This window comes from Sus scrofa, chromosome X (genome assembly GCF_000003025.6).
Source record: "Sus scrofa isolate TJ Tabasco breed Duroc chromosome X, Sscrofa11.1, whole genome shotgun sequence".
NCBI classification, from domain to species: Eukaryota; Metazoa; Chordata; class Mammalia; order Artiodactyla; family Suidae; genus Sus; species Sus scrofa.
Window position 1 is genome coordinate 54,553,047 of NC_010461.5, and position 16,179 is coordinate 54,569,225.

General features: G+C 36.5%; 1 protein-coding gene across 6 annotated transcripts in view; it reads right to left on the reverse strand.

Annotated features, from left to right (window-relative positions):
- Positions 1-16,179, reverse strand: part of OPHN1 (oligophrenin 1) — a 560,542-nt gene that overhangs the window by 496,543 nt on the left and 47,820 nt on the right. The window contains exon 2 of one of the 6 annotated variants that reach the window (XM_021080302.1): positions 4,433-4,537. The exons of 4 other annotated variants lie outside the window; for them this stretch is intronic. The gene's annotated coding sequence lies outside the window, so the exon portion shown is untranslated. Of the gene's footprint in view, positions 1-4,432; positions 8,091-16,179 lie in introns of those variants that run through there. One more of the 6 variants, XM_021080301.1, reaches the window with a different exon arrangement.

Genomic DNA, 16,179 nt, shown 5'->3' on the forward strand with positions numbered 1-16,179 from the left:
TCCAAGATCCAGCATTGCCATAAGCTGTGGTGTAGGTCACAGATGTGGCATTGCTGTGGCTGTGGTGTAGGCCGGCAGCTGTAACTCAATTTGGCCCCTAGCCTGGGAACTTCCACATTCTGCGAGGGCAGCCCTAAAAAGAAAAAAAAATCTATGAAAAATAATGCTTAAAACCTAAAGGAAACTGTATGTGCAGTAATTTAAATATACCCTAACAATCTCTTTCCACACTATTAACTTAGAAAGTTGGCATTTTACTCGTGTACAGTGCAAAAAAGCAACATAAATGAAGAATAGATACATGTGAAAATAAAGCTGTATAAGTATAGAACTCTTGAAGAATTTCCTGGGTAAGATTTAGGTGTCTATATAGTAATGATTCCTTCAGTCAGTAAACATTTCCTTAATGCCATTCCTAAGCACTAAGGACCCAGAGAGAGCCAAAACATAATCCTGGCTTCAAAGAGCTTATCTGGTGATGGACACTCACATGGAACAACGGCAGTTCAGTGCAGTAACTATGGTGGGAAAGATATCAGCAAAGTCTTCCCAGAGGAGGAGAGACATGAGTTAAGAATGTGGAATTAGAGCTTGTCAGGAAAATATGGCAGGGAAGGGCACTTCAGGCAGAAGGAACTGAGTGTGCAAAGGGATGAATGAGAGATAGAGAGAGACAAATACTGAGAGATAGAGACTGAAAAAGATATCAGGGTTCAGTGATACATGGTGTAGTTTGTCAGGAGGGCTGGTTGCTACACAGGGCAAGGCTGCTGAAGATATGTGGGCAGGACTACGGACAGTACCTATGCCACAAGTAAGTTTCCCTTCTTTCATGCTGGCAGCCTTGAACAAAACAGAAAGAAAACTTTCTGATGTGAAAAGCACTTGTGGTCACCACCGCATTCTCAGTGTCTAGCACAGTACCCCTTATAAAACGCCTGGCACAAATTGTCCTTTGTGATTTAAAATTCTAACTTATGACTTAGTTGACATAAAAAATTAAATTGCTTTCCCATGCTGTACAGTATAAAATTGACAAAACACTGTAAACCAGCTATAATGAAAAAAACTAAAAATCATTACAGGAAAAAAAAACTTGAAATAAAGATGTAATTTCACCAGCTTAAAAAAATTAAATTGCTCTCAAAATCCTGGAATGGCCAAAAAGAACAGAAATGTAATTTTCACAGGAATTATCCATAATAGTAACTCTTCACATTTCTATACAAATAACAAAGTTCTCATTCACATAACACTCTTGTTAGTTAGGTATTTCTATCCCTACTATGCAGAAAATGAAACAAAGCTTTAAAAAGTGAAGTGACCTAACAGTACCAGAAGAGTCCGAATCCAATGCTTTTTCCACTATAACACAGCTACCAGATTCCAATAAGCTAGGTCCAGCTCCTACTTGCCCTTGACCTTCCTACCTGCCTCTAGGCCTCTTATATCTCACTTCTAAAACATTTTTCTCTTAGGCAATCCCAAGGAAAAACACTATGCAAAAATATAATATGTGAAGTTTGTCCATGGTCCTCTGCTACCTAAAAGAAAAGTTCAAACTCTATATTTTCAGCCACTACCCCCTGCACTTCACACCCCCATTCCTGCTTCTTTGATCGGTCACACCATCTGATCAAAAAAACTGACCTGTTTTTCACATTCTTCCTCAAATAGAATTAGAGTTCTTTTTTTAATTGGGATTTTTTAATAATAAGCTGTATAAACTGTTTTGTGTATTTTGGAAATTAATCCCTTATTTGTAGCATTGTTTGCAAATATTTTCTCCCAGTTTGTAGGTTTTTTGTTTTGGGGTTTTTTTTTTAGAATTCGAGTTCTTTGAAAACAGGGATTTTTGTCTTTTGCGCACTGCTCTACCCTCAGTGTCTCCATGAGTACTTGGTAAAAAATAAGTGCTCAAAAAAATTTGTTGGAAGTTCCAAGTGGAGCAGCAGGTTAAGGATCCAGCATTGCCGCAGCTGTGGCACAGGTTGCAACTGCAGTGCGGGTTTGATCCCTGGCCCAGGAACTTCTACATGCCTCAGGTATGGCCAAAAAAAAAAAAAATGTTACACAAATAAATGAACTCTGTCTGACATACAAGGCTCTTAAGAGACTGACTTGTACCATGGTCTCCCACTCCTCACCCATCTGCAACCTATCTCAAGGTCCCCCCAATGTTTCCTAGCATTCTCACCTCTATGCCTTTGATCATATTCCCATCTAGATTCAGCTGGAACCTACTTCTTTCTGGAAGCCTTCTTTAATCACTCCAGCCAACATTAATATCTCCTTCCACGAAGCTTAATAGCAAAACCGTCTGGGGCACATATATGGCTTCTCTCAAGTGTGGCCCTACATTACAAATCAGCCACCAACTAGATTGGAAGCTGCTTGAGGCTATGATCTCTGTCTTGGTCCTCTCTGCATGCCACATTGTTTCTGTCATAGTGCCTGATCAATGAAAATGCATTCACTCACCTGTTTATGATAGAACATCTCAAATCACAGTGCACATTAACGAAAAGGAGAGAAAACTGTGCTTGGTCCTGTCACATGACCAAAACATGACAGTGTGATTTGCTGTTAAAAGCTATGGAGTCATGGAATTCCCGTCGTGGTGCAGTGGTTAGCGAACGTGACTAGGAACCATGAGATTGGGGGTTCCATCCCTGCCCTTGCTCAGTGGGTTAAGGATCCGGCATTGCCATGAGCTGTGGTGTAGGTTGCAGACACAGCTCGGATCCCACATTGCTGTGGCTCTGGCGTAGGCTGGTGGCTACAGCCCCAATTCGACCCCTAGCCTGGGAACTTCCATATGCTGTGGGAACAGCCCTAGAAAAGGCAAAAAGACAAAAAAAAAGCTATGGAGTCAGATGGTCTGTTTAACTCTGAACAATTTTCGAATGCCTCATTTCCCTCATCTGTAAAATGGGGATGATGATATTAGTCCCTACCTCACAAGTGTCAAGGATTGTGTCAGGTATTAAATGACATAAAATATGTATGTACACATCCCCTTGCACAGAATAAGCTCTCATCAAGTATTAGCTATTATTATTGACAATGACCTAGGTTAAAGAGTGGGCCTTTACAATGGAGACAAAGTTTCAAAGCTTCTTTTTGGAGTGATAGAAATATTCTAAAATTGACTGTGATTATGGCTAGATATATAAGAGCCACTGAATGGAACACTTTAAGTGGGTGGATTATATAGAATATGATTTATAGCTCAAAATAACCCTCAAAAGAGAATAGGCTTTGGATCTACTGATGAGTTCAAACAGAAGGTAGAACATAAAGGGATCTTACCTCAAAAGCACGTTATTAAAACTATTTGCTCAAAAAGCCTGTAGAATCCATAGGGTTCACTTTCCTTTCTGGTGGAAGGCAAGATCTTTGTAGTTCTGGCCCATCTAGGAGGAGGGAGGGTCATCATGCTAAGTACAGAGCTTATATTGAAAATGCTCCTGAATGGGATCAGAGCTGAAGGGGAAGAAATACAGATCACATCTCACCTCAGACCAAATGTAGACTGCCTAAGTCCACTCATAAAACATTTTGGCATGATCAAAAAGGAATTAAACAGTAAAATGTTGGAGGGAAAGTCCTCCAAAGGGAAGCTCAACATGAAAACAAGTACAAAAACAAATGGAAAACAGGCTGTCCAAAAGAAGACAAGCCCCCAGGGATCCTCAGAAAGCCCCAACTTGTACTTTCAATTCTTTCTCTCATCCATGAGAGATCTAATCACATTTGGTAATCTCATACAGAAACCCCATGACAGAGAAAACTGCTCTGTGTTTATTTCTTTGCCTCAGTTTTACAGGTGACAAAGCCAAGACCTAGAAGCCACCACCTTTGTCAAGCACCAGATCAGACCACACTCTGACCTGGACTAAATAAGTAGAAAATGAGCAGAAATCTGTACATCATCTACAACATGAGGGAGAAGTGACTGAAAACAAAATAATGCTGATGATCAATTCTTGATTCCTAGTGAACATTGGGAAGCTATGGAAAGGAAAGAGGGAAATTGACTGTAAGCATTCATTGCACATCAGTTTAAACTACATCACTCTCTAGACGTTTATTTCCTTCATATCACCATCCTTTCCTGTTTATATTATTTCAATAGTAGAGGCTTATGACATAAAATTTTTCCAAACTGTCACACAACAAATGTGCACAAACTTTCTTGAACGAATAAAATTATAGTATACTATTTTTTATTTAAATTCCAGATTCTACTATCCTTTGACAACATGTATGCCTAGAAATACCTTACCACCAATCAAAAATCCCTAAGAGCACTAAAGGCATAAGCATAAAAGTATTTAAATGAGCCTTTTGAAATATATTGCAAGAAAGGACACGAAGTGAAGATTCAGGGGACCTGTATTTCAGTACTGTTTCATCAAGAATGGTATACCTTGAGCATATCTCTCTGGCCCTCAGTCTCCTCCTCTGAAATGTGAGGGATTTAAAGTAGATCAGTAGTTCTCAATCTCAAGGCAGTATTACTCCCAGGGCACATCTGGAAAGGTATGGAGATGATTTTGGTTGGCACAATGACTCAGAGAACAGCAGTGGCATGTTTTGCAGGGGAGAGAGAAACAGGATACTAGACAACTAGCAATGTCCAGAACACAAACAAACAAAATGAAGAACAATGATGTCCACAATATCAAAAGTATACTACTCGCCCCTCCCAGAAATAGCTGTATAAAATAACTAGGTCCTCATCAACTCCTAAAATCCTTTTCCCCATCTTCCAGTGTAATAAAAAACACTGCTTCATTGTTATTGTCCTGTGAAGTCTTGAAGAGTGGGGAAACATCAGTCATCTTTTGCTTGGTAAATGAGAAGAAAAGAAAAAGAAAAATTCACTCTGCATTTGATCATGCTCTTAAAATGTGTCATTAACAAATCATTTTCTAGAACCCAGTGCACTAAGAAGATCTTAATCTGGCAATGAAATGAACCTTAAAACTGGAGACATATTACACACATACACACAGAACTTTATTAACTGTAACCAGATGTCCATAACAACCATTTGTTTAAAAGAACACAAACAGTGAATTCCATTAGACTCTGTTGTTCACATTTGAAATCCAAGTGAGTCTGAGTTAGGGGCTAGTAAGAAAATTTTGAAAAAGTACTCATAAAACAGCCGAATGTTAATCCTGCTGGATCCATGTGTTTTGGTCCAAGAGGAAAAAAAAACCATGAGTAGTTGTTTATCAGCTACACCCCAAAAGTCAACAGGGTGGAGTTGAAGAGGCTTTGCTTATTAATATAATTTACTATTTTTAATGCCTGCTCTGAAATTCTTCCCACAAATTTGCATAGTGTACTCTTCCTTATGGATTAGAAACAATGAATTCTTTGTGTCTGCTACTAATCAATCTGAAAGTAAATCACTTGGAATAAAAATTCTAATTTCAGGGTCTTAACTACAAACTGTTGTAAACTGGCAATTAATTCACGGATACAATACCAGCAGCCAAAGAGAGAACATCAAAGCCTCTAGCATCCCAATTACAGAGCCAACTGCTGAACAGAATCTTTTGAAAAGATGGCTTTGAAAAACTCTTTTCTGATTTTTTTGGACACAAATTATAACAACTCCATCCAAACCCATTGCTTATCTAAGCCAAATTTAACCCCTTCCTGAAGGGATTATAGTAAATAAACCCTTTCCTTTTAAGGATGTTTCAAAAAGCAGTTATTTTCTGTGGTAGAAAAATCAGATCTCTGTGGCCAGCCCCTCCTTGTCAGCAGTCTCCTAGAATATAGCCTCAAGTTCCAGAAATGTAAAAATCCTGAGTCTGTGCTAGTAGTTTTTGCCAGTGGCCTCACTGGGCTAGTATCCAAATTTTAGAGTCTAATGTTTCAAATAAGGCCAAGCCCAATACAGAACAATCATCCTTAGTGTTTAGCAGTGTCTTACTTCTAAGAATATTTTGCTGCCAGCAAATTCTCATCTATACTGGGGAAACTAATACCCATATTTGTCCCTGCCAACTCAGCTATTTTTCCTGCCACACACTAGTTAACCTTTTCAAGCCAATTCTATCCACAGCTGTTATTAACCTTCACAGACCTATACAGGCCTTGTTAAAGGCCAGTTGTAGGAGTCAGATTATTTCGTAAATTGAATATGGAAGGCAAGGGGCAAACGACATCGTGACTTCATATAACATTTGCAAAGGGTAGGATATGAGAAAAACCTGGGTAAACTCTAGCAACTTGAATGCCTCAGCAAACTGATTTTTAATTGTCAATATGCTTACTTGGCTCACCTCTGCTCTCACAAATCAGAGAACAATAAGCAAAGGAGAATGAAGTTTTGTTCATGCTATATAGTTGATAAAAATTTGACAAAAGGTAACCTTGTTTTATTCACTTCAAATAGGCATCTCAAATTTTATTGTGTACAAACAAAACTCTCAATATCATCCTTCTCAATCTCTTTCCCCATCTCTCTCCAACATGTATTCCCTCTCTCTTTCACACACACACACACACACGCACGTGCGTGCACACACACACACGTGCACACACATACACACAGAAGATCCAGTTGCTCAAGCCAAAAAATATTTATGATCCCCCATCTAATACGTTGGCAAGTAAAAAGCAATAATGGATCCACTTTCTAAGCAAATCCTGAATCTCAAAGCACTTCTCGCCAAATCCACCACCACTTTAGTCCAAACCGCCACCATCTCTTGCCCAGATTACAATAGTCTTGTAACTGACTTCCCTACTTCCCCATTCTTAGTCCTATAATCCATTCGACTCACAGAAGCCAGAACTACCTTTTAAAAATACAAAACATATAATATTATCTATCCCATTATCCTGTTGTATTATCTTCATAGAATTTATAACTATCAGAAAATATCTTAATTATTTACCGTTGTACCTTAAGGCTCTCCCCATTAAAATTCAAGCTCCATAGAGAAAGGACTTGGGACTTGGTCTGTCTCTTTCAGCACTATATCTACAACACCTGGAACAGTGCCTAGCATACAGAAAGGTTCGTTAAATATTTGCAGAATGAATGAATGAATGACTATTCTATAAACAGTGAGCACTTATCTGACAAAACTGCCACTAGGTGCTATGTGTGATGGAGACAAAGAAGATAGGGTCCTGACCTGGAGAAGCTCATAGGAGGGACACAGACATTAAATAATTACAATACAATGCTATGGATGCAATAATAAAAGTATACATCACTGAAAGGCACTGGAAGGATAGAGACAGTTCTCCTGACTGTGTTTGGGTAAGATGTAGAAAGTTACACAGGAAAGAATAAATTTGAGCTGCAACTTGAAGAATGAGCACATTTTCCAAACTGAGAAAATTTGTGATGGGCATGACAGGTAAAGTTAACAGCGCAGACAAAGAATGGAGTCTTAAGCAAGGATTTGGGGCATAAGAATGCCGGCTATGTACAGGAGACAGTAGTTTGGTGGGTTAGAATAGAGTATGTAGATATAGGAGAAATTTATAGGAATGGAAGCTTAAAGATTGTGGGCTGCAGTCATATTATAAAGGGTCTTACATGTCTTATTAAGAAGTTTGGTATTGATTCTTGTAGACAGCAGGGAGTCAACTGCAAGCAAAGAGAAAAAAGGGTTCATCCATTCAACAAATAGTTATTGAGTACCTGATTAGATTTCTTTTCTAGGAATGTAACCCAGGCAACAGGGGCAAGAGTGTGTCAAAATGGGGAAGAAACTGGAGGGATGTGAAACAACTATAAGCTGCTACCAATTCAGCTGGGATATTTGTTTTTAAAACACTACAGATTCCTAGCTCAATCCCAGAGCTATTGATTTTAAGCCTCTCAGAACATAAATCAAAAATTCATCTTAGGTTTTTGTTTTTACTTTGAAAGCAATTTATGTTTGTGGGGAAAAATTATCCAACCTATATGGAAGGGTATGAGTTAAAAACATACATGCACCCCAATGTTCATTGCAGCATTACTTACAATAGCAAAGACATGGAAGCAAGGTAAATGTCCATCAACAGAGGAATGGATATAAAAAATGTCGCACATACTATGGAATATTATTCGGTCATAAAAAAGAATGAAATAATGTCATTTGCAGCAACACAGATGGACGTAGAGCTTATCATGCTAAATGAAGTTAGACAGAGAAAAACAAATATCATATGATATCACTAATATATGGACTCTACTAAAAAATGATACAAAAGAATGTACAAATCAAAAACAGACTCAAAGATTTCAAAGCCAAACTCTTGGTTACCAAAGGTGAATCATGGAGTGGGGTAATAATGAGGGGGTTGAGATTGATATATACACATTCTGTATTCATAACAGATGGGTAACAAGGACCTATTTATAGGACAAGGAAATTTCCTGAATACTGTGGAATAACCTATATGGGAAAAGCATCTGAAAAAGAATGGCTATATGTTATATGATGTACTTTGCTCTTCACCTGAAACTAATACAACTTTGTAAGTCAACCATACTCCAATAAAATTTACTTTAAAAAATGTCTCTCTTCCCACCTCCTTTATCAAGAACTACAACCACTTCCCTACTACCTCCCACCACCACCACCCCCCAACTAGGTCCCTTTGCTCCAGAATACCCAAGAGTGAGAATTACTGCACTGCTAAGCTCCATCACCTAGGCAGTTTTTCCAAAATTTCACAGAAAATAAGAACTGCCTGGGGTACTTTTTAAGGAAAAAGTTTAAAAGAGAGACTAGTAGTCTCCTCTCCTCCAGAATCTAATTTAGTGGAACTGGGAAACAATTACCTCCAATGAGTCTTATCAGGTAATCTGGGATACCTGTCACAATCCTAATATACACCAGCAGTCCCAAGCTTTAATATGCATAAGGAGTCACCTGTGGATCTTCTTTAAAATGTTGATTCTTATTCAGTAGGTGTGGGGTAGGACCGAATATTCTACATTTCTAATAAGCTCCCATGTGATGCCAATATAGCTGGCATGGGGAATGACACTTTGCTGAGCACTGGGCTTATTTTATATATATAAAATTATTATTAGAATCTACCTCAGACTTTTTTTGGCCATGACTGCAGCATTCAGCGACCTGAACAACAGCAGTGACAACGTTGGATCCTAACCCACTGAGCCACCAGGGAACTTACTCCCTAACTGATTTTATAAAACCAACATTACCCTGATACCAAAACCAGATAAAAACACTACAAGAAAAGAAAACTATAGGCCAATATCTTTTATGAATATTGATGCAAAACTCAACAAAATATAAGCAAACCAAATTCAACAGCATAATAAAAGGATTATAGACCATGATCAGATAGGTTTTATTCCTGGAATACAATGACATCTAAACACACACACAATCAATCAGTGAATACAATGTACCATATTAATAGAATGAAGACATAAACACATGATTATCTCAATCAACATACAAAAAAAATTGACAAAATTCAACACTTTCATGATAAAAAATACTCAATAAACTAAGAGTAGGAAAATATCTCATCATGATAAAAGGAATACATGGAAAGCCCACAGCTAACATCATGTTCAATGGCAAAACATTGAAAGCTTTTCCTCTAAGATCAGGAATAAGACCAAGATGTCTGTTTTCACTACTTCCATTCAACATAATACTGGAAGGGCTAGCCAGAGCATTTAGGGAATAAAAAAGAGATTTACAGCATCCAAATTGGAAAAGAATAAATAAAATTATCTTTGTTCACACATGATCTTAATCAAAAAACCCTAAGATTCCACACCAGAAAATGTTAGATTTAATAAGCAAATTCATAAAAATTGAAAGATACAAAATGTACACACAAAAATCAGTTGCATTTCTAAATATTAGTGATAAACAATATGAAAAGGAAATTATAGGAATTTCCTTGTGGTGCAATAAGTTAAGGATCTGATGCTGTCACTTCAGCAGCTCAGGTTGCTGCTATGGCATGCATGGGTTTGATTCCTGGCCTGGAAACCTCCATGTGCCATGGTGCAGCCAAAAAAAAAAAAGAAAGAAAAAAAAAGAACAGGAAATCATGAAAACAATTCCACTTACAATAGCATCAAAAATAATAAAATACTTAGGAATAAATCTAACCAAGGAAGTGAAAGACTACACTGAAAACTATAAAACCTTGCTGAAAGATATTAAAGAAGACCAGTAAGTGGAAAGATATACTGTGTTCATGGATTGAAAGACTTAATATTACTAAGATGACAGTACTACCCAAGGCAATCTACAGATTCAATGCAAGCCCTATCAAAATCCCAATAGCATTTTTTGCAGAAACAGAAAAACCCATCTTAAAATCCTTAAGGGATCTGAATAGCCTCAATGTGAACCCTCAAATGGCGAAAGCAATCATTAAAAAGAAGAATGAAGTTGGAGGATTCATAATTCCTGATTCCAAAACTTACTACAAAGGTATAGTAATCAAAACCACATGGTATTGGCATAAGGACAGACATATGGGCCAATGGAATAGAACAGAGAGCCCACAAATAAACATTTGCATATATAGTCAGCTGATTTTCAATACGAACACCAAGACCATTCAATGGGGAAAGAATAGTCTTTTCAACATGTTGTGCTGGGTAAACTGGATATCCACATACAAAAAGAATGAAAAGGGAACCCTTACATTTCACTATATATAAAATTAAATGAAAGTGGATCAAAGACCTAAATGTAAGAGCATAACATGTAAAATTCTTAGAAGAAAGCATAGGAGGAAATTTTATGACATTCAATTTGGAAATAATTTCCTGGATATGATGCAGAAAGTATAGGCAACAAAAGAAAAATGTAGATAAAAACAGCCTTCATCAAAATTTAAAACTTTTGTGCACGAAAACACACTATCAAGAAATTGAAAAGGCAACCCATAGAATGAAAGAAACTATTTTCAATTCAAACATCTGATAAGTGATTAGTATCCAGAATATATAAAGAGTTCCTACAGCTTAACAACAACAACAACAAAATCAATCCAATTCAAAAATGGGCACAGGACCTGAATAGATATTTCTCCAAAAGTGATATAGAAATAGCCAATAATTACATGAAAAGACTCTGATTATCAATATCCCTTTAGGGAAATGCAAATTAAAATCATGAGACACCACCTCACACCCATTAGATGGCTCCTATCAAAAAAAAAAACGAAAATAAAAGAGAAAGAAAGACAGAAAGAAAGGAGGAAAAGAAAGAAAGAACAAAAGAAAAAGAGAAGGAAGGAAGGGAGGGACGGAGGAAAGAAGGAAGGAAAGAGAAAAGAAATGAAAAGAACAAGCATTGGTAGAAATGTGGAAAAACTGGAACCCTTATGTATTGCTGGTGGGAAAATTAAATGGTATAGCTACTGGAGAAAATGGTATGATGGTTCCTCAAAAAAGTAAACATGGAATTACCATACAATCCAGCAATTCAATTCTGGGTTTATACTCAAAACAAAACAAAACAAAACAAAAACTGAAAGCAGAGATTCCAGCTGATAATTGTACACCAGTATTTATAGCAGCATTATTTACAATAGCCAAAAGGCAGAAAAAATCCAAATGTCCACCAACAGATGAACATATATACAAAATGTGGTAATACATACCATGAAATATTATTCAACCTTAAAAAGGAATGAATTTCTGATGTATGCTACAATGTGAATAAACCTTAAAAACTTTATGCTAAATGAAATTAGCCTGACACAAATGGATAAATACGGCATGATTCCATTTTATATTAGATACTTAGAACTGGCAAATTTATATAGACAAAAAGTAAAATGGTGATCGTCAGGGTATGAAGGGACAGGGAAATAGAGAGATATTATTTAATGTGTATAGTTTCTACTTGAGATAAAAAAAAAGTTCTGGAAATATGGGATGGTGATGGTTGTGTGATATTGTGAATATTCTAAATGCCAATGAATTGTACACTTAAGTATGCTTAAAATGATAAATTTTATGTTATGTGTATTTTACTAAAGTAAAGAAAAAATCCTTAGTGCGAGGCACCCATCCTGGACTAATTCCATCAGAATCTCTGAGAGTAACCCAGATATCAGTATCTTTAAAGTACCTCCAGTATTTCCAATTATCAGCTAAGATTAAGAAGCACAGATCTGGACTTTTTTCCCTCTTGGAAAACATGGAATTATTATTTGCACATCACTGATGATAGATATCCAACTGTGCTTTTCCCGACGCAAGTGAGATTATTAGCTCTATGCATTTTACCAGTTGTGTCTGAATACTCATTTCTAGGGTACCTTGAATTAGTAAGCTGCTAGGATACTATCGCTATAGTTGTATAGTATAAAAACTGTCTTTAGGGAGTTTCCCTGGAAATGCAGCAGGTTAAGGATCCAGCATTGTCACTGCTGTGGTGCAGATTTGAGCCCTGGGTCAGGAACTTCCACATGCTTCGGGCATAGCAAAAAAAAAAAAAAAAAAAACAAAAAAAAAAAACCTCTGTTTAATGCTAAAATTTTTACAGATTAAATAATAGTCTACGAATTTAACTCAAAGTAACCTAAGCCAAGTATTGGAATAGAGTTATGAATAAAACAGATAGGCTATATATTAATAATTGTTGAAACTGGGTGATACATATGTAGGTGCTCTTTATACTATCCTCTCTAATTTTGTGTAAATTTGAAAGTTTCCATATTAAACCTGGAAACAAATTTAATTACATTCATAATGAAAATAATCTAAAATATTTAGTAATTAGATCTTGGTCCTATAGATTATAGTAGATATATACAACGAAATATTAAGAAATTGTTTTTATGGCCGAACCCACAGTGTATGGAAGTTCCCAGTCCAAGGACTGAAACCAAACCACAGCTGCAACCTATGCTGCAACACTGGATTCTTTAACCCATTGTGTAACAGTGGGAACTCCAGCATTTTTAAATGATAGTAAAAAAAATTGTAACAATATGGAGAGATGTTCATGATGTGTAATTTAGTAAAAAAGTAAGTTATCAAAATCAGTATATACAGTATGATTCAATTTTTGAGCAGGATACAGAATGGAGCGATTAACAGTGATAGATCTGGAGTTTGACAGATGTAGGTTTCTGGCACTTACTAACTGCTAGACCCAGGACAAGGGAGATAATAACATCTATAGCCATGAGGTTTTTGTAAATATTGTCGAAATAATGTATGTAAAACACTTAAAAGATTAGTAATGGAGGTGGTGGTGGTAGTAGTAGCAATAGCAGTAGTAGCTATATATGGCTAGAGCTACTTAAAAAAGAAAAACATTGGAAAAAATATCTAATATCTTAATATATAAAATAAAATAAAGGTAAGATAAATTATGACAAATTCATTGATTTATTAAATGAATAGCTATTAAAGGCCCATTTGGGAAATACCATGGAACCATAATGCTGAGCAAGACATAAAAAGAAGGCAGCTATATGCACCACTATATCAAAAGCAATTGCATCTCTATACACTAACAACACACTACTGAAAAAGAAATAAACAATCCCATATACAATAGCATCAAAAGGAATGAAATACTTAGGAATACATTTAGCCAATAAAATAAAAGATATACACTGAAAATTAAAGACATTAAAAAAAACTGACAAACACAAATAAATTGAAAGTTTATCTCCTATTTGCAATTGGAAGAACCCATATAATTAAAATGTCCATACAAACTACAGACATAGTTAATGCAATCACTATCAAAATTCCTATGACATTTTAACAAAAATAGAGAAAAAGAATATTTTGGGGGGCCACACCCATAGCGCTCGGAAGTTCCAGGGCCAGAGGCTGAACTTGCACACAAAAGTGACCCAAGCCACAGCTGTGATAATGCCAAATCCTTAACCCACTGAGCAACCAGGAAACTCCCCTAAAGTTCATATGAAACAAAAAAAGACACTCCATAGCCAAGGAAACCCCAAGATAAAAGAAAAAAGCTGAAGGCATCATAATACCTGATTTCAAGCTTTATCACAAAGCTATGGTAATCAAAACAAAATGGTATTGGCATTAAAACAGACACACAGACCAAGGAACAGAATTAGGAGCCCAGAAATAAATCCATACCTATATCTAGTCAATATTTGACAAAGGAGCCAAGAATACTCAATGGGGAAAGGACAGTCTCTTGAATAAATAGTGCTGGGAAAACTGGATATACATGTGCAAAGGAATGAAACTGCACCCCTATCTTACACCACTCACAAGAACTAACTCAAATGGATTAAAGACTTGAATGTAAAGCTTAGAACTGTAAAACTACTCTAAGTAAAGAGAATGGAAAAGCTCCCTGACATTGTTCTTAGAAACAATTTTCTGGTATCACAATAAAAGTGAAAGCAACAGAAGCAAAATAGACAAATGTGACTGAATCAAACTAAAGTTTCTCCAAAGCAGAGGAAATAATCAAGAGTGAAGAGACCACCTACAAAAGGGAGAAAGTATTTGCAATCTACACATCTGGTAACTTAATATCCAAAATATATAATGAATTCAACAACTTAATAGTCAAAAAAGTGACCTGATTAAAAAATTAGCAGAGGACCTGAACAGATATTTTTCCAAAGAATTCATACAAATGCCCAACATGTTCATGAAAAAAATGCCTAATATCACTAATATTCATGGAATATAATCAAAACCACAATGAAGTATCATCTCACACCTATTAGAATGGCTATCATCAAAAAGATAAGATCCTGCTGTGGCCCAGTGGATGAGGGATCTGGCATTGTTGCTGCAGCAGCTCAGGTCACTGCAGAGGCACGGGTTTGATCCCTGACCTGGTGCAATGGGTTAAGGATCCAGTGTTGCTGCCACAGCTGTGGAGTAAGTCACAACTATTGTTCAGATTCAAACCCTGGCCCAGAAACTTCCAAAAGCTGTGAATGTAACAAAAAAAAGGTTCCCTGAAGAAGGAAATAGATATTCAGGTACAGGAAACAGAGAGTGCCAAATAAGATGAACCCAAACAGACCCCCACCAAGACATATCATAATTTAAATGACAAAAGATAAAGACAGGATTTTTTTGGTGGCCACACTCATGGTATGCAGAAGTTCCCAGGCCAGGGACTAAAACCTTGCCACAGCTGTAAACAAGAGTGGCAATTCATTCTTAACCTACTGAGCCATCAGGGAACTCTGATGACAAGAGAATTTTCAAGGCAGCAAAAGAAAAACAAAGAGCCACATACAAGGGAATTCCCATAAGGCTATCAGCTGAATTTTCTACAAAAACATTGCAGGCCAAAAGGGAGTGCATGTTATAATTTAAATGCTGAATGGGAAAAAACTACAACCTAGTACAATCTACACAACAAAGATAACATTTAGAATTGAAGGAGAGATAAAGAGCTTCTCAGACAAGCAAAAACTAAAAGACTTCATTAACCCAAAACCACCTCATAAGAAATGGTAAAAGGTCTTCTTTAAGTGAAAAAGAAAATGCTACAATAAATAAATTATAGAAAAGGACAGGAGTTTCCATTGTGGCTCAGTGGGCTAAAGACCTGACATAATCACCATGAGGATGCAGGTTCAGTTCCTGGCCTCACTCAGTGGGTTGATGATCCAACATTGTCACAAGTTGTGGCATATGTTGCAGATGTGGCTTGGAATCAGTGTTGCTATGGTTGTGACAAAGGCCTCAAATGCAGCTCTGATTTGACCCCTAGCTGGGAACTTCCATATGCCACAGGTGCAGCTATAAAATAAATAAATAAACAAATATATTATAGAAAAGGAAAATGCCACAGGTAAAGGCAAATATATATCAAAGGCTGTGGATCAACTACTTAACCTAGTATCACAGTTAAAAGACAAAAATTGTAAAATAAACTATAACTACAATACACCCTTAAGGGATATACAAGAGGAAGTAAAACACAACATTAAAAACACAAACTTTAGGGCAGGTCTGAAAATTGGAGATCTTTTAAAATGTGTTTGAACTTAAGTAGTTATTAGTTTAAAATAAGTAGATACAGGTCAACATAGATGAACACCACCAAACTCCTAGTAGAGAACATAGGCAACACATTCTTTGACATCAACTGTACAAATGTTTTCTTAGGTCAAACTCCCAAGGAAACAGAAATAAAAGCAAAAATAAACCAATGAGACCTAATC